This window comes from Drosophila willistoni, unplaced genomic scaffold, assembly GCF_018902025.1.
Source record: "Drosophila willistoni isolate 14030-0811.24 unplaced genomic scaffold, UCI_dwil_1.1 Seg164, whole genome shotgun sequence".
Lineage (NCBI taxonomy): Eukaryota > Metazoa > Arthropoda > Insecta > Diptera > Drosophilidae > Drosophila > Drosophila willistoni.
Genome location: NW_025814124.1, coordinates 163471 through 190834, shown reverse-complemented (window position 1 = coordinate 190834; position 27364 = coordinate 163471). Strand labels below are relative to the sequence as shown.

The window sequence follows — 27364 nt, the reverse complement described above, 5'->3', positions numbered from 1 at the left end:
AGTTTAAAACACTTTCCCGGGGCAGACTCCGGAAGTTGGGCTTCAGAATGCAATGGCCTGAGCTTAAAATATGGACAACAAAACAAAAAATTGAAAATTGAAGCAGCAGCTATTAAATAAGCTTAATAAAAAATAAGTAAAATAAAATAAGTTCAATTATTTTATGTTTTTTTATGTATTTTGAATTGTCCTTCTAGTCCATAGCACAAAATGGCGATACACTCTAGCGATAATGTCGCTTTCGTCCCTAGGATAATCTAGCGATATTGTCGTTCTCGTCTCTAGGACAAACATTGGAAAATGTCCCTCTGGTCCCTCTGACAAACTAGCGATAGTGTCCCTCCAGTCGCCGGCGACCAGAGCGAAAAATTTCACAGTACCGCCGACTAGAGGGACAAAAGTGACAAAGCGGCGACACAATGCTTGTTTGTCCCGGCGTTCGGCAAGACATTTGGACATTTGTCTTGGCGACTGGAGCGACAACTGTCGCTAGGTTGTCGTTCCGGTCTTTAAAGCAAGGACATGCAACGTTAAATGTCGCCGCATTTTTAATGGGAGTGTCGCCAGTTTGTCCCCGGGGACAAGCGGCATGTCCCCGGGGAATCCCCGGCGATTCCCCGGCGACCGGTACTGAAGGGATACACATGTATGTGCATTTTAAAAGAAAATATAATTAATAGGCATATATTCTGAGTATTACTGATTTATATATAAACTAATGAATAAGTTTGCTTTGTTTGCTCAGATGTTTTGTATATTATATATATTCCTGATCAGCGTAAGAAGCTGAGACGATAAAATTATGACAGCCAACTATTAGTAGTGAAATGAAATGAAATATGTTATTTTAGTTTTTTATTTTTTTGGTGTTTATAATTTGTTTAAAGGGAGTAAAAATATCTCCTTTCTCTCATTATACCCTTGCAGAGGGTATTATAAAATTGGTCAGATGTTTGTAACGCACAGAAGGAGACGTTTCCGACCCCATAAAGTATATATATTCTTGATCAGCATGAGAAGCTGAGTCGATATAGCCATGTCCGTCCGTCCGTCAGGTCGTCCGTCTGTGCGTATGCGTTTTACTCAGCCGTCTTAAGAGCTATCGAGCTGAAAATTTTTTTCGGGGTTTTTTATTACCCGGGAAAAATAAAGTATGAAATTCATAAGGATCGGAACACTATATCATATAGCTCTAGAAGAACTAGAAGAAACATTTTCATAAAAATCGGAGTATGCTATGAAATTTACATATGTGATAATATTGGATATAAAACCCCAGATCCCAAAATTTGAATGTGATCGGATAAATATAACACACACGAGGATCCGGGTTCGAATCCACGGCTAGTGTATGGATGTAGTTTTCGTCTAAGCCGAAGGCCTTAGTTGCCAGTGCTTGTATAATATAGTTAGGTTGATAGTTTACAACTATATCCTATACTTTAATACAGTACAATACAATAACAATAACTGTATGTGTATGCGTGCGTTGCTTTGGTTTGGGAATAAGGGAAGAAGAAGAACAAATTGTAAAATAGAGAGTAAAATTGTTTTGTTTGTATATTGATGAATTGAGTTTCAGAAAACAAATTTTGAACATGTAAAATTATTATTACCAAGCACTGCAAGGGTATATAAACTTCGGCATAGCCGATGTAAGCTTCTTTGATATTTTTATACCATACACCCATTGGGTGAAATGGTATATTAAAGTCGCCAAAATGTATGTAGTCTCGTGTAGTATGTATAGTGATCAGTTTATTTCAAATTTTTGCCACGCCCCTTTCCGCCCCCGCAATTTAAAAAAAGTGTTTATCTCAAAAACTTTTCCAGCTAGAGCCACCATATTTGGTATGTATATTCGCTTAGTAAATGCACACATTTTGTATGTATGAAAACTTTGCCACGCCCTTTTCCGCCCCCGTAATTTCAAAAACTTGATTATCTCCCGTATGTATTACCTTATGCAACCAAATTTGGCACACTTAAATTTAATACTAGTATCTAGCAAAATACCAAATTTGAAATCGGACAGAAAACAGTCGAGTTATGCATATAAACGTTTTTCCATAAGGCCGGAGTTGGACGTTGGCTGGTGGGGGCGCTAGGGTGCTCGTATGATTGAGTGAGCGAGATACTAAGATATGCTTGTAAGAAGCATGTGAAAATGCATTTGTTTAATAAAGTTGAAATATTTGCTTTACTGGTGTATGGTATACCTAAGTCGGCGAGACGACTTACTTACTTCATTTCAAATGCTTTTGATCGAATTGGCTGTAATTCAGATATTTGCTTCTTGAAATATAGTTAGTAACTTTTCAAATGTTTTTAGTCATATTGCTAATATTGTCATTTTCCAAACACTTTTCCCCAACCTTAAAAAAATTCCTTCTATAATTTTCATTTTGAATATATGTATGTATGTATGTGCTTACCTTTTTAGTAGTTGGCAATTTCCACTCACCTTTCACTATTTACTTGGAGACTTGAAGAATAACCTCAAGAATCGTATTATTTTTATGTTGGATCGTTTCAGCTCATTAAAGTTGATATACCCGAATTATCGCTTAATATTAAAGAAAAAACAAATAAATGTATATATGTGACATAAACCCAAAATCTGATATTTAAGCAAACTATTAGAACAATTTTATAATCTTCTTCTCCGCTCTAATAGCGCTAATGACGCTTCTTTATTTGCTGTAGGTTGCCGTACCACAAATTTTCAGCGTTGCCCATAATTTCTCATAAGCTGCCACTGATGGGCAGCACTTACACTTTAGACTTGCACTTTGCACATTATTAAGGAATTAAACAAGTTTTTTTTTTACAAGTTTAATTTTTGTTTTTATAAATTTACAATATCTAATAACTAATTTGTATATATTTCCTAATTGAAATGAATAAAACAGGTGGTATGTCCTTTATTTAATAAACTTTTTTAACATTTAAGTGAATACATATGTGTATACAGTAAATGTATGTTTACATATGTATGTATGTATGTGAATGTATTTGTCTGGCGTGGCAGACAGCGTGGCGTCGCTCAGCAACTTAACACATGTTTTGCGATTTCTTCTTTTTTATACCATACACCCATAGGGTGAAATGGTATATTAAAGTCGCCAAAATGTATGTAACAGGCAGAAGGAAGCATCTCCGACCCCACAAAGTATATATATTCTTGATCAGGATCAAAAACCGAGTCGATCTAGCCATGTCCGCCTGTCCGTCCGTCCGTCCGTATGAACACCTAGATCTCGGAGACTATAAGAGCTAGAGCCACCAAATTTGGTATGCAGTCTCGTGTAGTATGTACGCTTATCGAGTTTGTTTCAAATTTTTGCCACGCCCCCTTCCGCCCCCAGAATTTACATAAAACTGTTTTTCTTAAAAAGTATAGCAGATAGAAACATCAAATTTGGTTTATATACTCGATTAGTTAGCGCGCAGAAAATAATTGTTCCAACTTTTTGCCACGCCCCCTTCCGCCCCCGGAATTTACATAACTCTGATTTTCTTAAAAATATGAAAGCTACCGACATTAAATTTGGTATGTAAGTTAGCTTAATAGACGCGCAGATATTGACTATTTAAAAATTTTGCCACGCCCATTTCCGCCCCCGAAAATTAATCAAAACTGATTTTCTCGAAAACTAACAAAGCTAAACTCACCAAATTTAGTATGTATATTGGCTTAGTATGCGCGCAGAATACATATATTTTAATATGTTGCCACGCCCACCTCCGCCTCCATAATTTAGAAAAAACCGATTAGCTTTGCAATTTTTTGACCATTGCGATCAAATTTGGCAGACTAATAAATCTTATCTATTTCTATCAAACTACCAAATTTGAACGTATTTTGCTACTCGATCCATAAGGGCAGAATTGGCCGTTGGCTAGTGGCGGCGCTAGAGTGCTTGTGTGTTTGTAGAGTGAGCGAGATAGCAAATGGTATGAGGCATGTTAAAACAATTTAGTAGACATACATTTGGTTTTCGAAATTTTAAATATTTGTTTCACCTGGTGTATGGTATACCCAAGTCGGCGAGACGACTTACTTACTTCATTTTTTATTACAGCTCAACCCAAGGTAATGTAAAATATGTATGTAAGTATTTAGCCACATTTAAAATTCACACATTAACTTCTTACAGCAAAGACGTCAAACTGGGACACTTCAGAATGGAAAAGCTGCCGGTAAGTAAAACTTACCTTGAGGTGTCTTAAATAAATGTATTTATTCCTTTATTTATTTTAGCAGATTTAGTTCCCCAACCACCACAAACGTCTGAATCAACTCCAAACTTGACACCACAAGGAAAAAATGTATGTAACTAAATTGTCCAATTAAAAGACTTCAAATTCTTTAAATTGTTTTTTCAGATTTCTTCAACGGCTCGCAGTGCTTGGGGTAAATGTTTCTTAATCTTGAAATAAATTTGTTGTACACAAAATAATCCGATATAATTATGTTTTGTAGAAATGAATTTTGACGTATTTGGTCCAATAGTCGAAAAAAATGGATTTACTCGCAACCTTAAGGCGGATAGGATTATATGTGGTTTTCCACGTAATCGACAATTGGTATTTCTTGTTCAATTTGGCGAAATCGAGGAAGTTGTGACCCAACCTGATATGAAAAAATATGCACCAGAGCAATCCCTCCGCCCCTTTCCACAACTACAATATGTATTTGATATTGAGAAGCTTACAACGGTTTTGTATTTCCTCCAGTAGAGCACATCCATCGAATAAAGGAATCAAGTTGAAGTAGGGGATGAGAGGAACAGTATACCTTCCAATTGGCTACCATGTTGATATCGTATCGATTTCGTGGCAGTAGTAAACAAGCTGCCACAATTTCCCTCTATTGAAAATGGCAACGAATTGCGGTTCTGTCTGCCACAACTGATAAATAAAAATAGAAATATGCTGATAGCTCTTATTTACAGAGTGTTGAATGAATCTAAGTAAAACCCCTCACAATTTTTTTTATATCACTTAAAAAAGCTTTTTCAAAAATTTCATTATTTTAGGGACTAAAGAAAGAAGCTGAGTTAAAATTACTTCCATACATTCACTTTTATTGTAAATTATATAGATATGACTTAAATTCGATATATATAACCAACTTTTGTGATTACTCCATACAATTTCTGTTTTGTTGTGAAAAGTGATTCCTTTTGTTAAATTTTCTGATGCTTTTTGCAAGCAGTCTTATCTCTACTTATGAAATTATTAACCGTATCGATTATTTATATTCAGCTCATTTTATACTGAAAACTTTGCTGATTACAGGGAAAATGCACAAAAATTATGAATCAATTTTCCTCTCAACTTTTCCACTTTGCGCTAAAGCGAACTTGCATAAGTAGCCACTAACGCGCAAAATGGCAAATAAGAGAGGATTTTTGTTTTTGTTGTTTTTTAGTTTTTAAGTACAGAGAAAATATAGTCAATTTATGTAAAGGAAAGTTTACATAATTCATGCAAAATGGATGAAAGTGAACAAATATATATATTGCTTACCAAAAGAACTTTTCAAATTGATATATTAATACATTTTGTTGTAAATTTTTAAAGGCAAACATCCTTTTACTTTATTTTTAAATTTCATATTTTTCTAGTGTATCACAATATCTAAGATTTTAAATGTCACTCAGATTTTTCAATGTAGTACCTGCATTCAGGGTAGTTAGTCAATTCGTTTTTAGTATTCAATAGGATTCAGTTCGTGTAGGTTTCACTAGTTGTACAAAAAAACACAGATTTAAAAAAGGCATACATTTTTTTTTTTTTTTTTATTTTCTACGTCTTTTACACATCATGGACTTCCCGGTTAATATAATGTATGCTAACCCCTTTTACACGCAAAATTTTTTCGTTATTCATCAAAACCAAATTTATCTACATCGAAATTGTTTAAACAGTTCGGCTAGTGCTTTTGGTTCTTTTGGCGACATATATAGGTTCAAGGATGGCAGCGGAGATGCGCGTGGTCCATTGTTATTGGGCAGAAGCAGCTACTGTGGATTCCGCAGAGTTCAAGGTCAAGGGCTAGACCAGAACGAAACTGAAGAAGGTGGCGTTGGTGGACATCGTGACGTGGGTAGACGCCACAGTGTGACCACAATGGCAACGGCCACAACCATGTCGGCATCTTCAACCATGATATTGAGCTCGAGGTCAAGTCGTTTCGGGTTAGCCGAAATGAACAGAAATGTGGTTCAGCCATCGATGGATATTGGTGAACAGCAACAACAACAATATCATCGACAACAGACTGGCATATCCATGAGCTTCAGTATGTTATTGGCTAGGAGTTTGACAGCGCAACCGACACGTATGAATCCAAATATATTACCGTCCGTTGATGGTGTCCCGTTCATCAGCAGGGCATCGCCCCATGCCATAAAGCCCAGATGATAACCAACTTCTTGAAGGATCTGGATGTTCCAACGCTAAACTGGCCCCCCCAAAGTCCAGATCTAAATATTATAGAAAACGTCTGGTCTCTTTTGAAGCGCAAGAGAAAAGAAGCGTTAAACAAAACCAGAGAAGAAACGATTTCTGAGCTCTCTTCCTTATGGGAAGAGATATCTCCAGAAATCCTTCAAAATTAATTGAAGCTATACATTTTACTAAATATAAGCTAGTTAAATTAATTTTGTTAAGCCTAAAATATGTTTTTTAAGTATGACAGAGCTTGTCAAAATACTTATGCCATACTCTAAAATATTAAATGAATTATAATTTTGTTAAGTTTGTTTCAAAAAAATTTTGTTTTTTTTAAGTTTGTATTAACCATACACAATACGGAAAATTAAAAATTAAAAGTTAAACAACAAAATGCGCAACTTTAGTTTACACAAAAAAAAAACTGAATACAACCACAACACGACAACAAAATATACAATTTTTATAAAATAAAATAAAATATAAAAAAACCAGAGGGCCGGGGCTAACTTCCACCGCGTCAAAGTTTGTATACCCTTGCAACTTTTTTGGTTACTCTTTCCTTACCTATAGCCATCAAAATGGAAAAACCTTATTTCTAAAAATGCTTAAGTTTGCAAAAGAACGGCCTACAATCTTAGCATAGGAAATAACGAAGATATTGATCAAAGTCACTGTTTTCCACCGATCGTTCCTATGGGAGCTATATGATATAGTCACCCGATCTTTATCAAATTCGGCACAGTCATTAACAGATATATTAAACTAACAAATGTGTAATTTGAAAGCAATCGCGTTAAAAGAAACGAAGTTATTCACAAAAGTCACTGTTTTCGAAAGATCGTTCCTATGGGAGCTATATGATATAGTCACTTGATCTTGATCAAATTTGGCATAGTCGTTTATATGTATAACTAACTCACCAATATTAAATTTCATGACAATAGCTCGGAAAATAACGAAGTTATTAAGAAAAGTCACTGTTTGTGACTTTGCCATTTGTATGGGAGCTATATCATATAGTGATCCGATCCGGCTGAATCCGAGATATACTGCAGTATATACAAGCCTACATGCAAAATTTCAGCTCTTTAGCTCTTACGGTCTAGGAGGAGTTTGCGTTGATCCAGACGGACGGACGGACGGACGGACGGACCGACGGACGTACATGGCTATTTGAACTCGTCTAGTCGTGCTGATCAAGAATATATATACTTTATATGGTCGGAGATGCTTCCCTCTATGCGTTGCACACTTTTGACCAAAATTAATATACCCTTTTTGCAAGGGTATAAAAAACTATATATGTATATATATATATGGAATCGACCAAAAAAACAATGTCTATTCTAACGGTTAGTACAACCAATAATAAGCAGAGGAAGGTTAAGCAAATGTTTCCAAAACGTTTCTTGCGGAGCAGTGTTGCGATTAGAAACCGATTGACAGCATTTCGAACCTATGGATTTATGAAAACCAGCCATACCGGAACTCCATATCCAAGATGTGCCGATCCCCTTGATTCCGGAATATTGGCGGCACGTCTGGCAGTTGCCAGCAAATTATAATCAAAAGTAAAATCATCGGATGATGACGGTGAAGAAATTGAATCGATATCTGATACGAACAATGAATGCAGTAATTATTTGATTTGGCAGAATTCACAATTTGCAAGGGTCGCAAATTAGGCGATTCTTTTCATCATTCCGATGTTGATATCGATGTCTTGTTGGCAAATAGCCGTCAACGTTTGGGCGGCTCAGCTGGTAATTATTCCAACTTTACCCTTACCTCAAATAAATCGCAATCGTTACGTCATTTTAAAGAGATGGAAACCTTTTGTTTGGCTCGAAATATTCGCCTTAACCAAGGCCTTAAATTTGGTATGGCCAAAAAGTTTAAACAATCCAAGTTTGACTTGGTCGAGTTTCATTTATAAATATATATACACATCAATACATAACTTCATACACACAAGAAACAAGTTAATGTAAACGAAAAAGTATACAAAAAAAAGAAACAAAATAAAATATTGCTTTAAAAATTGATGATTGAGCATGACTTCTTTATTCCCTAGACTTTGCATGTGTGTCCCAAGTATGAGATGGACTTTTTTTCTAGAATTTCTGTGTCAAAAAGTACTTATTCTATATCCCTTTACTCCCTCCTTTTGTTTGTATAACATCTGTGGTCGAAATATGTAAGGAAAAAAACAATAACATCAACATAAACGCCTTTTCGTTTTTCCGCCTTTTTGTCCTTTTTTTAGCCAGGACAATTCGCAGACATTTCTTTTTCTAATATCTACTCAACTTCACTCATATACACACACACACCCAAGCATATATATACGCATACAAACATATACACACATAGACGAAGTATTCTGCGACAGTTCATTGTACTCTTCTGTTTTTATACTCTTGCAAAAGAGAGTTTATTAATTTTGGGGTGGAAGAATCTTCATCTTTATATAGTTTTCTTATTTTTCATAACTCTCTTCTGGTCTATACAGTTTTAATGACTCTAATATATATAGCCCATAGAGAGGTGCCGGATTTAATGAATGCCGCTTTGTTTGTTATATATTTAAGCTACATATGTGTGCATTTAGTTCTAGTGTTACAAAAATAAAGGAACGATATAAGTTTCTAATTTTAATCAAATAAGCAGGTAATAATTTACAAATTTATTGGTCACTGCCAAAATCTGATGTCCTGTTCTTTTGCTTTAAGTAATATTGAATTTCGTTTGAAAATAGTTTTAGGTAAATATCATAAGCAACACTAAAACGCCTAACTTGATTCTCAAGATCTTTATACTTTATTATAATGACTTCAAGAAGTTGGCTTTAATTTTAGTCATCAGATGGAAATTAAATCGTGTGGTTACTTATACTCTTAACTTTTGATAATTTATTCACTAATGCATTTATATGTCCCTAATTTTTAGCATAACCCAGTTCAACTTTAAACCAAGCCCAGTGATATACCTACAACTGATCTGAGCTAAGCCTTGTAGACAATCTTCTAGTTTACATTTATAATTGACATTCTGCAGAAATTTCAATCGGTATTGTTCCTGAATGGAAAACCACCATGATCATTTGGCGCTTTACCTCTTGGACGATAGTCAACACTTCAGGCGAGAAAATGAGTCATGCTCTTAACCAACTTTTTAGGCCTAAACCTTTTGGTAAAGCAATAAAAAGTTTAGAATAACTATAAAATGGCCTGATGGCAACTTATTTTGTTATTTAAACGAATCATAAAAAAAAAACAATATAAGTATTGTGAAAATAGTTAAAATATAGTTTAGTCGGTGCCTTTTAATTTTACCATTTCTAGTTAAGGAAACTCGCGACTTTTGCTTTTTGTTGTATGCACTTTTCCACACACATTGAAACAATAGTTTTGAGGGAGCCCTGTGAAATGTTGAAATGTTTGGCCATAAATTATATGACTATATGGCCCAGCAATGGTGTTAGTGGAGAGTTAAGATATGAGGCTTAGATTTCCATCACATGATGACTAGCCGGCGAGGCTGTAAATGTGTGTGTATATATGTGTGTTGTTATTCTGCATAAAACTGTCATATTGCAAATGACACGCCAGAGAGTTGTCCCTCCATTTCTCTATTTCGCTGCATTAGAACCGAAAAATGTTTCGCCACAAACCACCACCGCTGCTGCTGCACTGACAGCTGCTCGTGTTTTTTGGTCATCACACTAGCGCCATTTTCAGCTTTTGTGTGGTCATAATTCACCAGAATTAATTGTCGCATTCGAGTTGAATCTGTTTGTGTGTGTGTATCCATTTTAATAGAGAGCACAATAAAAAGTGCCAATCCCTTCAGTCTCTGGGGTGCTATCTTAATATTGAATGTGTTGGCAGTTTTCACAAAAGTCCTTAAAGCAGAGATTTGGCTAGAAGAACTTCAAATAGCAAATTATGCAAAACATAATAATAAAATTTCATAAAAAATGTCCAACTTGAGGGTAGGGGGAAGAGAATTTCCTTGATTGTCTCAATGTGAAAACATTTTATGCTAATTTCGAGTTAAAAGGGAGAGAGAGAGTGAGAGTCTTGTAGCGATTTGGTTCTAGGGTCTGCAGCAATTGTTTTGGGTTAGGCAACAAGAAATTAGTTTGGCATATCAAAAAAGGTTCTTTCACAATCTTTATCAGGTATTTGCTTATACAGCTGCATTCTTTTTTAGTTGAGGACTAATTTTATCACATTTTGCCTTTTCTTTAAGCCAACGGCAGTGTCAGTTCTTTTCGGGCCCTCTTTCACTTTTGGATTGTTGTTGCTATTTATAGGAAATGACTTTTAAAATAGGCAAATAAGTACTTTGTAAGTAAATTATTTTTTTTTTTTTTGTTTAAGGGAGGCGCCAGCCTGTTGGGTGCTGATAAGTAGGCAAATAAGTACTTTGTAAGTAAATTCTTTTTTTTTTTTTTGGTTTAAGGGAGGCGCCAGCCTGTGGTGGGCGTAACTGACTTGCCGCCCATTTGGCAGACACTCGTAAAAATAAGACAAGAGACTAGCGAATTTGGTCTCTTTTACTCAATATTCTTCTATCTCTCTCCCACTCTCATTCTGTCTCTGTGATAACGATGCCATTCAAATGCAAAACATAAAAGGCGGCAAAAAGTTGAAAAACTTTTGTTTTGTTTTATTTATTATACGGATATGGTTGCTGTTGTTGTTGTTGTTGCAGTTGTTTTGGGTTATAAAATGAAACGAGACAAAACTTTGGCCCCATTTTGAAAGTTGCACAAGCTATGCAGACAAAGACACGCCCTCAACGATTCCGACAATTGGTTTAGAAATGGGCAAGAAACGGGAGTTAAATATGTACAGTGGTAAATGTGTAATATAATTAGGCATAACAGTTTAGCCACTTTGCATAGTGAAATCTTGGGTATAAGCCGGTTCATGTTTATTTTTAGTTCCATATCATATCTTCAACGATAAAACTAGTTGCGAATTACAACTAAATGAAGCCAAAAACAGATTGGCAAAGCTTACAACTATTTTTGTTTTCATTTTGTAACTACAGTCGTAATTTTTGACTGGCTAATACTTAGGGTTTAATGAAAATTTAAATAACATAGAAATAATTTGTATAATGGAAAGCGCCTATGGAATGCGGACGGAAACAATAAAAAACTCCGTCTCACACACACACACAGTCACATACAAACACACACACACACAGTGTGCCCTGCATAAAAAACTGCTTATTACGTCGTATAGTGAGTAGAGATTACGGTCTTTGTTGGTGGCAACGGCAACGGCGGCATCTGTGGCAGCCCATGGGGCGGATGCTTCAACAACAATTGAAATAAATGAATTTACTAAAGCAAAAAAAAAACGTATATAAAAAGGATTGTGGCATAAAATTCAATGATAAAGGTTTTTATATATTCTTAAATATTGTATACATATTCATTTAAGATTCAGTCGTAAATTGCAATTCGAAAATGCCAACTGAAGCGATTTCTTCAACATTTATGATGCCACAAAATGTTAACTGAGAATCAATAACAAATTCATTTGCTTAACCACCCGAAGCGAGGCTTGCGACTGAGCTTTAATTAAGTTTCTGTCTGGGCCAGCAAAATGTCAGAAAAGTGCGTAAAAACGGAACCTTGGACACACTCATTCACACACACACACACACACACACCCTCAGCGGGGTGGCATACACTTAAAACTAAGCCAATTTTGTTTGGCCTCACACAAACTAGGCGGGAGAATGGCGGGAGGGGAGAAAAAAAAACTGGCAGCTATTTAAAACTCAATTAAACACGGTAAAGCCAAGTTAAGGGTACCTTTCATAGCCCTAGTATCCTTTCCGTTCTCTTGGACACAGCTGTTCTTTATGTACCCCACACCCATACATCTACACACAAACAAACACACACACACTCTCCTCAATGGGGGATACATTGGTGTATTTTAAATATTTTAATACTGCCGGCAGTTTCTTTTCGGTTTTGTTTGGTCTTTTAGTTTGATCTCATTTGGAAAAGGTCGAAAGGCCTAACATTATTTGATTGCCACTTCAATCCACTTTCACTCTTTGTCTCTTTGGCTCACAATTGTCAATTCCCTTCCACACACACGCACACACACACTCCGGATACGCACGTGTGTTTCAACTGAACCTTTTTGTTCTTTCCTCTGTATTCTTTATGTTTTCATTTTTGCATATAAGGCTTTTGTTTATTTGAACTTTCGGCAAAAGTGATCCGCATAGTGACCATGCATAATTAGATTGAAATTTTTGGGTCAAATTGTTTGTACTTTGTAAATTGATTTCACTTATTTGTTTTGGACACAAAATGTTATTGTATCTAATATTGAATGCTGTTAGCTATAAGTACTTGAATTCCTGTAGAAATAAGCTTCAGCTTCAAGCCAATGTTAATAAGGTAAAAATTTTGTTACGAAATATTTAATCGAAGCATGAAATTTGTCTATATATTATGAAGTTCGTTTTAAGCTTATGACTTTAATGAATAGGTGAACTCAATATTATAAGGGTTTCTAGTCTAAGACCCACCTAAAAGGGGCACTTTTCATATAAAAACTATATGTATTTCTTTGCCAATAGTAACTTTTAAATAACATTTTCCTGTCGTTTTGACTTTTTTTTAACAACTTGTTAAGTACTTAAATGACACTTGAAATCAGAACTCTACTTCTATAATCTGAAAATCTTTTCTGTCTATTGAACTAATTATAACCAGAGGGCCGGGGCTAACTTCGACCGCGTCAAAGTTTGTATACCCTTGCAACTTTTTTGGTAACTCTTTCCTTACCTATAGCCATCAAAGCGGAAAAACGTTTAAGCTAAAAAGGCAAATGTTTGCGAAAGAACGGCCAACAATCTTAGCATAGGAAAAAAGTAAGATATTGATCAAAGTCACTGTTTTCCACCGATCGTTATTATGGAAGCTATATGATACAGTTACCCGATCCTTATCAAATTTGGCACAGCCATTAACAGATATATTAAACTAACAAATGTTTAATTTGAAAGCAATCGCGTCAAAAGTGACGAAGTTATTGACAAAAGTCACTGTTTTCGAAAGATCGTTCCTATGGGAGCTATATGATATAGTCACCCGATTTTGATCAAATTTGGCACAATCGTTTATATGTGCAATTAACTTACCAAAATTAAATTTCATGACAATAGCTCAGAAAATAACGAAGTTATTAAGAAAAGTCACAGTTCGTGACTTTGCCTCTCGTATGGGAGCTATATGATATAGTGATCCGATCCGGCTGAATCCGAGATATACAACGCCTGCAGTATATACAAGCCTACATACAAAATTTCAGCTCTGTAGCGCTTACGGTCTAGGAGGAGTTTGCGTTGATCCAGACGGAAGGACAGACGGACAGACGGACGGACGGACGGACGGACATGGCTATATGAACTCGTCTCGTCATGCTGATCAAGAATATATATACTTTATATGGTCGGAAATGCTTTCTTCTATGCGTTGCACACTTCTGACCAAAATTAATATACCCTTTTTGCAAGGGTATAAAAATCCAACTACATTAAATGTTTTTTTTGTTATGTTCATAAGATGCTTAAAAAATGTACTAAGTTCAATTCAAAGAATTAATCTAAGCCGTGAGGTATTCGTAAGTTCGCAGAATCATTTCCAATGTGTCTGCCCAGAGTCATGTCTCGTACAGAAGGTCCTTTATTGTTGTCTTCCATACTTACATTGCTTGAACGAAAATAATTGGCCTCTCTCTCCTGTGTGTGTGCTCAGTGGGGGATTTATTTTGAACACATTTATATGTTGTAGGTACTTATTGATTTTCGGATGCATTCATGTCCATTTTATCAATGGCCAATCATTTGTCAAGCGCACCTGTTCAATGTATCGTTATTTTTGTCTCCTCTTTTTTGGTTCAATTCTTTCTCTATTTATGATCTCAGTTACATTTTTGCAACTCTTTGGGTTCCTCTGTCCCCGTCCCGGATTTCGAGTGCGTGTGTGTATGTGTGTTGTGTTGTTTATGTTTGCAGCACAGACATTTGCATACCAAGATATGAGAAGGAATGTCGTTTGCATAATAATTTAACGCATTACCTTCATCCAAACCCTTTAACCGAATAGTTAAGCATAAGAAAAACAGATGGAGATGAGGTTGAGTTGCTTTACCCAAAAGGATTTACGCTTCTTGAGTTCGCTAACGAGGCTAATTTCTATGAGGTCAAGTTGTTGCACCCACATCCACGACAGTGCTGCTCTCTGCTATAGTTATTAAGCATACGACACGTATGCCAAGTGGCTTAAACGTTTTGAACACTTAAAAATGCTTTGTGGTTAATTAGTCCATGATGTGACAGAGATAGGACCTAGAAACAGGACAGACTCGTGTGTTAGCCAAATGTTTGTCAACTTTAATTGATTTGATAAGTTAACCAACTTTCCAAAAAATTTACATATTCTGTCTCATATCTTTATCGAGAAAGTCCTGCAAGCTGTAAATTGAGCTGAGGGTTAACGAGCCCCATAAAATCTTTGTCCTCAAGTTGCAAGCACTCGTTGCGGCAAGTTCCATAAGCGTGTTGCAAGTGAAAACTTCCAATTGTTGTTTGATGTGGGTTGCGTCGTCGTGTGGTGCATTGTGCAAGAAGTTTTCCCCAATTTCGCCTTGTACGTTTTATTTATTTTTTAAATTAAAAAAAAGGAAAAGTGGCTTTCATTCATTTAATTAATATAAAAACGAAGGTAAATAAATTATTTTAAGTAAGCTTCATTTGTCAAAGAATAAAATAATGAGAATAAATCTGTTATTCTGCTGCCAAACGCTAAACATTATTTCACATTCAAAGGAAAACTAGGTGATTTACAATGTCTCAGTCAGAGGCGACTGGTAAATAAAACGAACAACTGCATAGGAACCAAAGGAGTTCAGCAGAAATTGTATAAAATCTATGTGTGCAAGGATTGGCATTAAGACACTAAGCTCACATCTCAGTCTCACATGGCTCGGTCTCAGCGGGTGCAGCGGGAGATGGAAAGCGACTAGAAAAAAAAAGCAGTAGCGGAAGTTATGCCATAAACGACTTGAGTAAGTTAAGTGAATTGCTGTTGCACCAGCAGCAGCAGCAGCATCCGTGGCAACAAGAGAAATACTTATACTCTTAACTTTTGATAATTTATTCACTAATGCATTTATATGTCCCTAATTTTTAGCATAACCCAGTTCAACTTTAAACCAAGCCCAGTGATATACCTACAACTGATCTGAGCTAAGCCTTGTAGACAATCTTCTAGTTTACATTTATTATTGACATTCTGCAGAAATTTCAATCGGTATTGTTCCAGAATGGAAAACCACCATGATCATTTGGCGCTTTACCTCTTGGACGATAGTCAACACTTCAGGCGAGAAAATGAGTCATGCTCTTAACCAACTTTTTAGGCCTAAACCTTTTGGTAAAGCAATAAAAAGTTTAGAATAACTATACAATGGCCTGATGGCAACTTTATTTTGTTATTTAAACGAATCATAAAACCAGAGGGCCGGGGCTAACTTCGACCGCCGTCAGTTTGTATACGCCTTGCAATTTTGGTAACTTTTCTATGTAAAGTGCTTCCTACAAGTTTATATTAAAAAACTAACTAAAAGGCTCTGCCGAAGAACGAGCCTACAATCTTAGCATAGGAAAAACGAAGATATTGATCAAAGTCACTGTTTCCACCGATCGTTCCTATGGAGCTATATGATATAGTACCCGATCTTTATCAAATTCGGCACAGTCATTAACAGATATATTAACTAACAAAATGTTTAATTTGAAGCAATCGCAAAGTGACAAAGTTATTGACAAAGTCCGTTCCTATGGGAGCTATATGATATAGCACCCGATCTTGATCAAATTTGGCATAGTCGTTTATATGTGTAATTAACTCACAATATTAAATTTCATGACAATAGCTCAGAAAATAACGAATTTATTAAGAAGTCACTGTTCGTGACTTTGCCATTTGTATGGGAGCTATATGATATAGTGATCCGATCCGGCTGAATCCGAGATATACAACGCCTGCAGTATATACAAGCCTACATGCAAAAATTTCAGCTCTGTAGCTCCACGGTCTAGGAGGAGTTTGCGTTGATCCAGACGATAGACGGACACAGACGGACGGACGGACGGAACGGACGGACGGACGGACGACGGACATGGATTGAACTCGTCTCGTCTGCTGATCAGAATATATATATACTCTATATGGTCGGAAATGCTTCCTTCTATGCGCTTGCAACACTCTACCAAAATTAATAACCCGTTTTGGCAAGGTATAAACATATAGTATTGTGAATAGTTAGAAATATAGTTTAGATGTTATTAATTTACATTTCTAGTTAAGGAACTCGCGACTTTTGTATGCACTTTTCCACACACATTGTGAATATAGGCGAAGGCAAGGTTTGACTTGAAGTGATTTATTGGGGCCGCAAGCCCGGTATTTATAGGAGAACGTTTACATTGGTCTTATGGCTAGTGTCCTTAACGGTACTTAAAGCTAGACATTATGCTTAAGTTAATTACTTATAATCTATCCTAAAACCCCCCTAATTTATCCCTAAAAGTATACTACACCTCTTTTTTTTAAAAAGAAAAATTTATATTTTTCTCATATCCTGTTTATATTATTTTTATTCTATCTAAATGTACTGTTTACTTTTTGTTTTTATCATCCGCTATTACTATATTATTGTTAGGACCTATGCTCTGTATTGTATATTTGCCTGTGTATTTGTTATCTAATTTATGTCCTGTATCATTTTTTAAAAGTATTTCTTGTCCTTCAGTTAGCGATACTTTTTTTGTGTTTTTATCATATGTTTCTTTTTGTAATGCTTTAAATTTTTCGATAAGCAGTTTCGCTCTATTTTATTTGTAATTTAAATTTTATATTGAAATCATCAATGTTGTAAATGGGTTCTACCGTTTCAGACGAGAATGGGACAGTTTTAGGATGTTTGCAAAGACTAGTTCAAAAGGCATAACCATGTACGGTGGATGAGTGGTGTTAAAGCAATATGTGAGGTATGCTAGATATTCATCCCAATCGTCTTTTTTAATGGATATATATGACCTGATGTACTCATTGAAAGTTCTATGGCTTCTTTCTATTGTTCCAAGAGTTTGATGATGGCGCGCCGTGGAGTTAATTTTAGTTATGCTAAAATTTTTGAAAAGTTCTATTAGTATTGAATTCATAATTCTGTTCCCATGTCTGTTAGAATTGTGTGTAGAACCATTCAAACGGCCCAAACGCAATTTTTGATGTATGTTGCAACATCCCGAGACATATTTTCCAAAAGAAATCTCTTTTTATTTTTCCTAGTGTTCTGTTTACCCCGCAGTGACCTCCCTCTTGGGTCATTATGATATTTATTTAATGTATTTCTTATTTCTTCTTTATTTGTTATTACTTTTACTTGAGGTAGAACTGCTATTTCTAAATGTTTTTATGTGTCTTTTCCTTTTTTTTAGTTCATTAGGTGTAAGTGACCTAAATAGTTTTTCTGACATGTCTATCTTCAGTTTATAGATTCTTTGAGCACCGGCTTCTTTTTCAAGCCTTGGAAGGAATCGATCTAGATCTATTCTTCCACTAATGATCAAATCGCCTATGTTGAAGGAGAGTAATTTTTCTTTATTTTTGTAATAAACATTTGCATTTTTTGAATTTAATTTGCGCGTATTTTTTGGCTTCGTTAGGACTTATTATTTCATATATTCTTGGTGTTTCTATTTTGTTATTGTTAATTTGGTTTTCCTTATTTGTTAATTTTTTGTTTCTGATCTTGTTGCCACTTTAAGTATTTTATTAGTTTCTATGTTTTTTTATATTTTCAAATTCAATTCTGGAGAGAGCATCCGCTGCGAAATTTTCTTGTTCCCTGATGTATTCTATAGTAAAATCGAACTCTTCTAAATCTAGCCTTATTCTAGTAAGCTTTGACGATGGGTTTTTTAGAGAAAATAGGTATGTTAATGGCTGATGGGAATTTTTTCCGTATATGTATGGTTTGAAATATTGAATTGCCCAATGTATTGCGTTAATTCTTGCTTGATTGTTGACTTATTGCTTTCGCCTTTTGTAAATGCCTTAGATGCGTATGATATGGGTAATTGTAGTCCATCAAATTCTTGGCTGAGGACGGCTCCACATGCGATCTTGTTGCATCAGTTGTGATACAGAATTTTTTATAAAATATGGATATTGGAGTATTTGTGGGCTTAATAATTTGTTTTTTAAGTATTCAAAAGCTGCTTGACAGTTTGCATCCAGTTAAATTCTAAATTTTTCCTAGATAATCTATTGATAAATTGTGCATGGTATGCAAAGTTTGGAATGAATCTACGGTAGTAATTACAGAATGCTACAAATCTTTTGGCTTCGTCGCCATTCTTGGGAGTCGGGAATTCCTTTCCTTCCTTTATTTGTGCATTTGTGTCCTAGAAAAGTAACTTCATGTCTGAAGAAAGAGCATTTGTCAGGGTGCAATTTAAGTTATATTTTCGGCAAGTTTCAAAAACATCCCTTAAGTTTCTGATCATATGACTTTCAGAGCACCCGATTACAATTAGATCATCCATATAAAGGAATGTTTGGGATGGTGATAGACCCGTGAATGCAAAGGCATCATTCTTTGAAACGAGTTTGGTGCAATTTTTAATCCGTATGGTAATGCTTGAATCTGAATGAGCCCTTATCTGTGGAAAATGATGTTATGTCCCGAGATTTTTCTTCTAATTCTTGATGAAATCCTGACATTAAGTATAAACAAGAGAAGTATTTAGCGCGTCCTAGCTGGTCAAGGATATCGTCCATTCTGGTAGTGGAATGTATCCGCTACTAGTTGTTTGTTAATTTTTCTATAATCAACTACCAATCTCCACCGTTTTTCCTTGCTGCCAGGTAGCTACTTTTTAGGAACCAATAAAATCGGACTATTGAACTCAGACATTGATGGTTCAATAATATCATCATTGATCAATTTGTCCACTTGTTTATTGATTTCGTTTTTTTGACTGTGTGCTATCCTGTAGTTTTTGGTGTAGACTGGTGTTGTGTCTTTGAGTCTTAATTTTTGTTTATAGAAATTGTTGGACGATATTTGTTCAGATTCTATTGCGAATACATCATCAAATTCTGAGCATAATTTAGTAGAGGTTCTTTCATGAAGTCGGGAAAATGGGGTGCTAGTTTGTTCAATATTGTAGATTTATGTTTTGAATCATGTTGTTTGTCTATTTTTAAGATTTCATAATCGGACAGTTTTTCATTTAATAGGTTTATATTTGTAATTTGCACGTCTGTGTTGTTAGTATTTAATATGCGGACATATGGGTTAGTCTTAGAAGCAATAGTGTTTGCGACGAATACCCCCCAATACATGTGTGTTTTGACTCATCTCTATATTGATTATAATTTTATATCTTGATTTATATGGATCTATTATCAATTTGTTGGTGGAATATTGAGTGAGCAATTGAATTTTTTTATAAAGTCAAGCCCCAAGATTCCGTCACATGGGATGGGGAAATCATTTTCTATTACTTGGAAGGTGTGTACCGTTGAGAGGTTGCTGATCTTTAGTTTGGTTTCGCCTATTGTAAATAGGACGTCATTGCTATTCCACTAAGTTTTGTCCGTCTTTGTATGTTAACTGTATTGTCTTTTCTTAATATTTCTTGTTTTATTAGTGATACATCAGCTCCTGTGTTTAATAGTAATTTTATTGTCCCTACATCGTCAAAGTTTAAAGTTATGTAGCTATTAAGGTTGCAATTTAAATTATATATTTTATTTGTTCGATTTTTCACACCAGAGGACTTTCTGAGTTTTCCGAATTTTCTTCTACATTTGTAAATCTGACAAATGTTATTATTTTGTTGTGTTTTAGGAGGATAATTAGTTTTTGGTATTTCTATTGTTATAATTTCTTCGATTATAATTATTACTATAGTTATTGTAATTCCTAGTATTGTTATATTTAGTATTATCATTTGGGTTTCTATTTTGGTAATTATTATTATAATTTCTATTATTATTGTACGAGTTCCTATTTGTGTAATTGTTTCTTTTAGTAAAAAAACACGCTGTGATCTTGTTCTATATTTGTAGATGTATTTACAAATTTAGCTATAACATCTTTCATTTCAGTAAAATTGCCTGCTTCTATTATTGTTCTGACCTTTTCGTTATCGCAGTTCTTTATGATTGATTTCACTGCTGTTTGAGTTGCATATTTCTTTGCTGTTTCAGGGTTTACGTTGTCTGTTATGAATGCGCGTTTCAATGATTTAGTAAGATTTTCTATTTCTGACATAAATAAACTTTTTTTAAATTCATTAATCTTGCCTCTGCTACCTGAACTGTTTCACCCTTAATTTCTTTCTTTAATGTTTGGATTATACCATTTATAGTGTTTTCATTAGTAACTAGTAGTCTAACGTCCCCTTTTAGTTTTGTTTTTATGACTTTAATAGCTGTTTCTTCATGTTCTGCTTTTATTTCATTGATTAATTCCAGTGAATCTATGAAACTTTGAATTGTTTCTACTCCACCATCATACTCCTGAATCAGCTTAGAACTGTTTAAGAAATTCAATCTTTGTTTGCACCATCTTTGGTTTTGTATTATCATGAATGTTTTCTGGGTTATCTTTTACTATCTTGAATTATACATATCTGAATGTCTTCTGTCACTGGGTTATCTTTTACAGCTGGTTCTTCTGTGTCTTTTGCTACTAGAGGTTCAAAATTAATTGGTATGTGAATTTTATTATTATGTTTTGTTGCACTTATTATTTTTCTTTTCTGAATTTTTCTTTGATTCATTTATTTTACTGTCTTTATTCTATTTAATTGTCAAATTTTTTTATTTATTTTTTTTTTTTTCTCTTAATATTTAATTTTTGATTCTTCTATTTTTTTTCTTTGTTATTTTTTTTCAAATTGTTTAAAATTCTATTTTCTAACATTTAATTGTTTCCAAAAAAATGTTGTAATTTCTTATAGGGTATTTAGACTTCGTTATTGGGCAGTTTTGATCTTGTGGAGCTTGCTGATCAGAAAGCTTTATGTGTGCTTGCAAGCTTTGTGAAATTTACTTGAGCTTTTTTTTTTAGAAGCTCGCTTTGATCGTGGCGAGCTTTACAACTGTGCTTATGTTGTTTGTGCAATTTTGAGTGCACATGGTTGACATGGGCTCTTTGTTAGGGTATGTTGGGGTATATGCGGCTGATTGGAATTTAATATTTAATTGTATAAATATATGTTTTTTTTTTTTCTTTTGTGTATTTTTCAATTATGCATATGTATATGTATATATGTGTATATATGTATTTTTTTCTTTTTTTTCTAGGGTATTTTTGGCAATGATAGACTTATTCAAATCGGACAATATATTAGTTTTTTTTCATTTTATTTTTTCTCTATTTTGTTAGTAATTATTTAATTAATTAATTATTTACATTATTATTTATAAAATTATATACATGCCTACATATAATAGCACACTTTTTTGTTTTTTGTTAAATTTTTTATGTTGTTTCTGCATCTGCTGCTGTTGCTGCTCGCTGCATCTGGCTCTGTTGCTGTTGTTGCCTCGCCTGTTTGGTCCTCTGGTGCACTTTTCCTCTCTCTCCTCCTTCTAGCAAGCTCTGCTCTTGCTGCTGGTTGCCTGGCACGGTACTATTCTATGCTTAGCGGCCGTGGGCCGTCCAGTGGGCACTCCTCCAATGCCTTTTGGAGCGCTTCCTTTGTATCCTTTGGCATTTGTTAATGTGGTCTGTCCGATTTTTTTTCACTTTGCCTTTTTTTTCTTATGGCAAGGATTTTTTTTATTATTGCCTTTTTATTTATTGCCAATGTTAGGCAGGATCGCCATAAAATAGGCGAAGGCAAGGTTTGACTTGAAGTGATTTATTGGGGCCGCAAGCCGGTATTTATAGGAGAACGTTTACATTGGTCTTATGGCTAGTGTCCTTAACGGTACTTAAAGCTAGACATTATGCTTAAGTTCTAATTACTTATAATCTATCCCTAAAAGTATGTGCCTAATCTTATCCCTAAAAGTATACTACAATTGAAAACAATAGTTTGAGGGAGCCCAGCAATGGTGTTAGTGGAGAGTTAAGATATGAGGCTTAGATTTCCATCACATGATGACTAGCCGGCGAGGCTGTAAATGTGTGTGTATATATATGTGTGTTGTTATTCTGCATGAAACTGTCATATTGCAAATGACACGCCAGGGAGTTGTCCCTCCATTTCTCTATTTCGCTGCATTAGAACCGAAAAATGTTTCGCCACAAACCACCAAAAGATGGTAGGTCCTAGATATGTCCTGTCCTTTCGTTTCCGCTGCTGCTGCACTGACAGCTGCTCGTGTTTTTTGGTCATCACATTAGCGCCATTTTCAGCTTTTGTGTGGTCATAATTCACCAGAATTAATTGTCGCATTCGAGTTGAATCTGTTTGTGTGTGTGTATCCTTTAGTTAGCCATTTTAATAGAGAGCACAATAAAAAGTGCCAATCCCTTCAGTCTCTGGGTGCTGTCTTAATATTGAATGTGTTGGCAGTTTTCACAAAAGTCCTTAAAGCAGAGTTTTGGCTAGAAGAACTTCAAATAGCAAACATAATAATAAAATTTCATAAAAAATGTCCAACTTGAGGGTAGGGGGAAGAGAATTTCCTTGATTGTCTCAATGTGAAAACATTTTATGCTAATTTCGAGTTAAAAGGGAGAGAGAGAGTGAGAGTCTTGTAGCGATTTGGGTCTAGGGCCTGCAGCAATTTTTGGGTTAGGCAACAAGAAATTAGTTTGGCATATCAAAAAAGGGTTCTTTCACCATCTTTATCAGGTATTTGTTTATACAGCTGCATCTTTTTTTAGTTGAGGACTAATTTTATTACATTTTGCCTTTGCTTTAAGCCAACGGCAATGTCAGTTCTTTTTCGGCTAGAAAGTAAATTCTTTTTTTTTTTTTGGTTTAAGGGGCGCCAGCCTGTTGGGTGCGGATGTGGTGGGCGTAACTGACTTGCCGCCCATTTGGCAGACACTCGTAAAAATAAGTCAAGAGACTAGCGAATTTGTCTCTTTTACTCAATATTCTTTCTATCTCTCTCACTCTCATTCTGTCTCTGTGATAACGATGCCATTCAAATGCTAAACAAAAAAGGCGGCAAAAAGTTGAAAAACTTTTGTTTTGTTTTATTTATTATACGTATTTGGTTGCTGTTGTTTGTTGTTGTTGCAGTTGTTTTGGGTTATAAAATGAAACGAATGTAGACAAAACTTTGGCCCCATTTTGAAAGTTGCACAAGCTATGCAGACAGAGACACGCCCTCAGCGATTCCGACAATTGGGTTAGAAATGGGCAAGAAATGGGTTAAATATGTACAGTGGTAAATGTCTAATATAATTAGGCATAACAGTTTAGCCACTTTGCATAGTGAAAGTATGTATAGTGAGTAGAGATTACGGTCTTTGTTGGCGGCAACGGCAACGGCAACGGCGGCATCTGTGGCAGCTCATGGGGGCGATGCTTCAACAACAATTGAAATAAATGAATTTACTAAAGCAAAAAAAAACGTATATAAAAAGGATTGTGGCATAAAATTCAATGATAAAGGCTTTTATATATTCTTAAATATTGTATACATATTCATTTAAGATTCAATCGTAAATTGCAATTCGAAAATGCCAATTGAAGCGATTTCTTCAACATTTATGATGCCACAAAATGTTAACTGAGAATCAGAAACAAATTCATTTGCTTAACCACCGAAGCGAACTGAGAAGTTTCTGTCTGGGCCAGCAAAATAAGTGCGTAAAACCGGAACCTTGGACACACTCATTCACACACACACACACACACATACACCTCAGCGGGGTGGCATACACTTAAAACTAAGCCAATTTTGTTTGGCCTCACACAAACTAGGCGGGAGAATGCGGGAGGGGAGAAAAAAAATCTGGCAGCTATTTCAAACTCAATTAAACACGGTAAAGCCAAGTTAAGGGTACCTTTCATTGCCCTAGTATCCTTTCCGTTCTCTTGGACACAGCTGTTCTTTATGTACCCCACACCCATACATCTACACACAAAAGCACACACACACTCTCCTCAATGGGGGATACATTGGTGTATTTTAAATATTTTAATACTGCCGGCAGTTGCTTTTCGGTTTTGTTTGGTCTTTTAGTTTGATCTCATTTGGAAAAGGTCGAAAGGCCTAACATTATTTGATTGCCACTTCAATCCACTTTCACTCTTTGTCTCTTTGGCTCACAATTGTCAATTCCCTTCCACACACGCACACACACACTCCGGATAGGCACGTGTGTTTCAACTGAACCTTTTTGTTCTTTCCTCTGTATTCTTTATGTTTTCATTTTTGCATATAAGGCTTTTGTTTATTTGAATTTTCGGCAAAAGTGACCCGCATAGTGACCATGCATAATTAGATTGAAATTTTTGGGTCAAATTGTTTGTACTTTGTAAATTGATTTCACTTATTTGTTTTGGACACAAAATGTTATTGTATCTAATATTGAATGCTGTTAGCTATAAGTACTTGAATTTCTGTAGAAATAAATCTTCAAGCCAATGTTAATAAGGTAAAAATTTTGTTACGAAATATTTAATCGAAGCATGAAATTTGTCTATATATTATGAAGTTCGTTTTAAGCTTATGACTTTAATGAATAGGTGAACTCAATATTATAAGGGTTTCTAGTCTAAGACCCACCTAAAAGGGGCACTTTTCATATAAAAACTATATGTATTTCTTTGCCAATAGTAACTTTTAAATAACATTTTCCTGTCGTTTTGACTTTTTTTTTAACAACTTGTTAAGTACTTAAATGACATTTGAAATCAGAACTCTCCTTCTTTAATCTGAAAATCTTTTCTGTCTATTGAATTAATTATAAAAATCCAACTACATTAAATATATTTTTTTTATGTTCATAAGAGGCTTAAAAAATGTACTAAGTTCAATTCAAAGAATTAAGCCGTGAGGTATTCGTAAGTTCGCAGAATCATTTCCAATTGTAATTCTGATTGTAATTCTAGTCATACTAGGTTAGTTAAACAACCACAAACGTGCCAAAGTACAGTTGTATTATATTTTTTTAGTGCATCTGATTTGGTGAAGCCGCTTCAGATGAACACGATGTTTATTCTTAACAATGAGGAAAAAAGTAAACCAAAACTGTCTTTCGTAATTTAATATCTGCATTTAATGTGCCAAGAAAGTGAAGACATTAGCTTTTTAATGGAAATTTACGTTGTTTATTTAGTGATCGTTACTTTTGGTATACAGAATTTAAAACTAAAGCCTCATACTTCATTCCTATAAAGTCTATTAGAGTTCCCTTTACCTTGCTATTCTCTCTTCGAAAAAAGGTTCTTTATTCATGCTTCAATTCTTCTTTTGTCACATGTATTTAAATGTTTTTATGGTCTTTAGTTAACGACTAATTTTGATTTAACTAGATCAGGGCACTTCTCACATGAGTGCTAATTGAACTGAATTTAAATGAAAGTAAACAAAACGAGAAGCCGCAAGTTTGAAGAAAGAAACACCGACACGTTTACTTTATTGGCGTATGGGTATACCTGTTGATGGTTTACATTTCGAATCAGTTACATCTGGCTATGTGTTGAAAGCAGATACTTTCTGCCCACCAATTCAACAGAGATCACGCGCGTCTATCTCAAACCGATGACCGTATCGGCCAGAGAGAAGGAGACAAATGGAAATGAGCAGTTTGACTATGGTGCCATATATCGTTGGATTATTTATCGTGGCATTGAGATGATATTGGACAATATGGGACTACCCGGACGGAGTTGTTTGCTACGAGTGATTTGTGAACATGCAGCTGTTCCCTTGAGCCATGAAAGCGGTTTACTTGGCGAGATTCTACACATTATATTAACTCCATCGAGTTCGAATGACAAACTAACGCATCGAATGGATGGTGAATATCAAGAGTCTGAACGGCAAACGTGGTGGTGATTGTAATGCAGCCTATGCCAAAAAGTGTTCAAAATCACCCATGGATCTGATTAGTATTATAATGAAAGTGAATAAATGAAAATGAAACCTGATTGATTGTTATACAATGATTTCATTAAGTTTGGTGACAATAAGTGAATGTGATGTGTCCACGTAGCGAATGTTAGTTAGTTAGTTAGTTTTTCTGTGTGTTTAACTAACTAAAGCCTATCTAAAACTTTGTGTAAGACATTTTTTTTTGGGGCGCACAACATAAACTGCAATCACGTACAAGCAGGTGTGACAATTACAAAGTTGATAAACATAATAATTAGTTTTCGCACACGTTGTCAGCATGATCTGCATGCCCAATCAGCATCAGTTGTAATTAAACATACGAAACACCCAAACAAACACACACACACACACACAAAGGGAGAGAGTAACACAAATACGCAACACAATGTATGCATATACGTTGCGTATGCGTGATGTGTGAAATTATTACGAGAGAGCGGTTACTGAGGGGGAAGAGACACAACTGTTTCATTCCTCTGCTTATTCAGTTAAATTTAAATACCAAATATAATTTATATGAATTATATGTATATATATTTGAAGCCATTAATACATGCCACTAATACAAATTTATTTATGTCACCAAACACTTTAACCTTAAAGGTTAATCAGAACACGTAGGAAAACACTCTCTCCCTCTGTCTACATACATAAATGCAACACAAATCCAAATGTCGCTCAATGGTCTTGTGCACGGGACCATTGAGCGACAATTGTCCCTCTAGTCGCCGGGACTAGAGG

General features: G+C 35.1%; 1 long non-coding RNA gene and 1 pseudogene across 2 annotated transcripts; both read left to right on the top strand.

The window, feature by feature from the left end:
• Positions 1-4167: 4167 nt before the first annotated feature.
• Positions 4168-4324, top strand: LOC124460923. 2 transcript variants are annotated; one of them, XR_006954854.1, is made up of 2 exons: positions 4168-4203; positions 4265-4324. It is a non-coding gene; the product is annotated as an uncharacterized LOC124460923 (long non-coding RNA). The 2 variants fall into 2 exon arrangements; XR_006954853.1 differs by having other exon boundaries at positions 4174-4203; positions 4268-4324.
• Positions 4325-5832: 1508 nt separating this feature from the next.
• Positions 5833-26645, top strand: LOC124460927 (annotated as a pseudogene).
• The last annotated feature ends 719 nt before the right edge of the window (positions 26646-27364 follow it).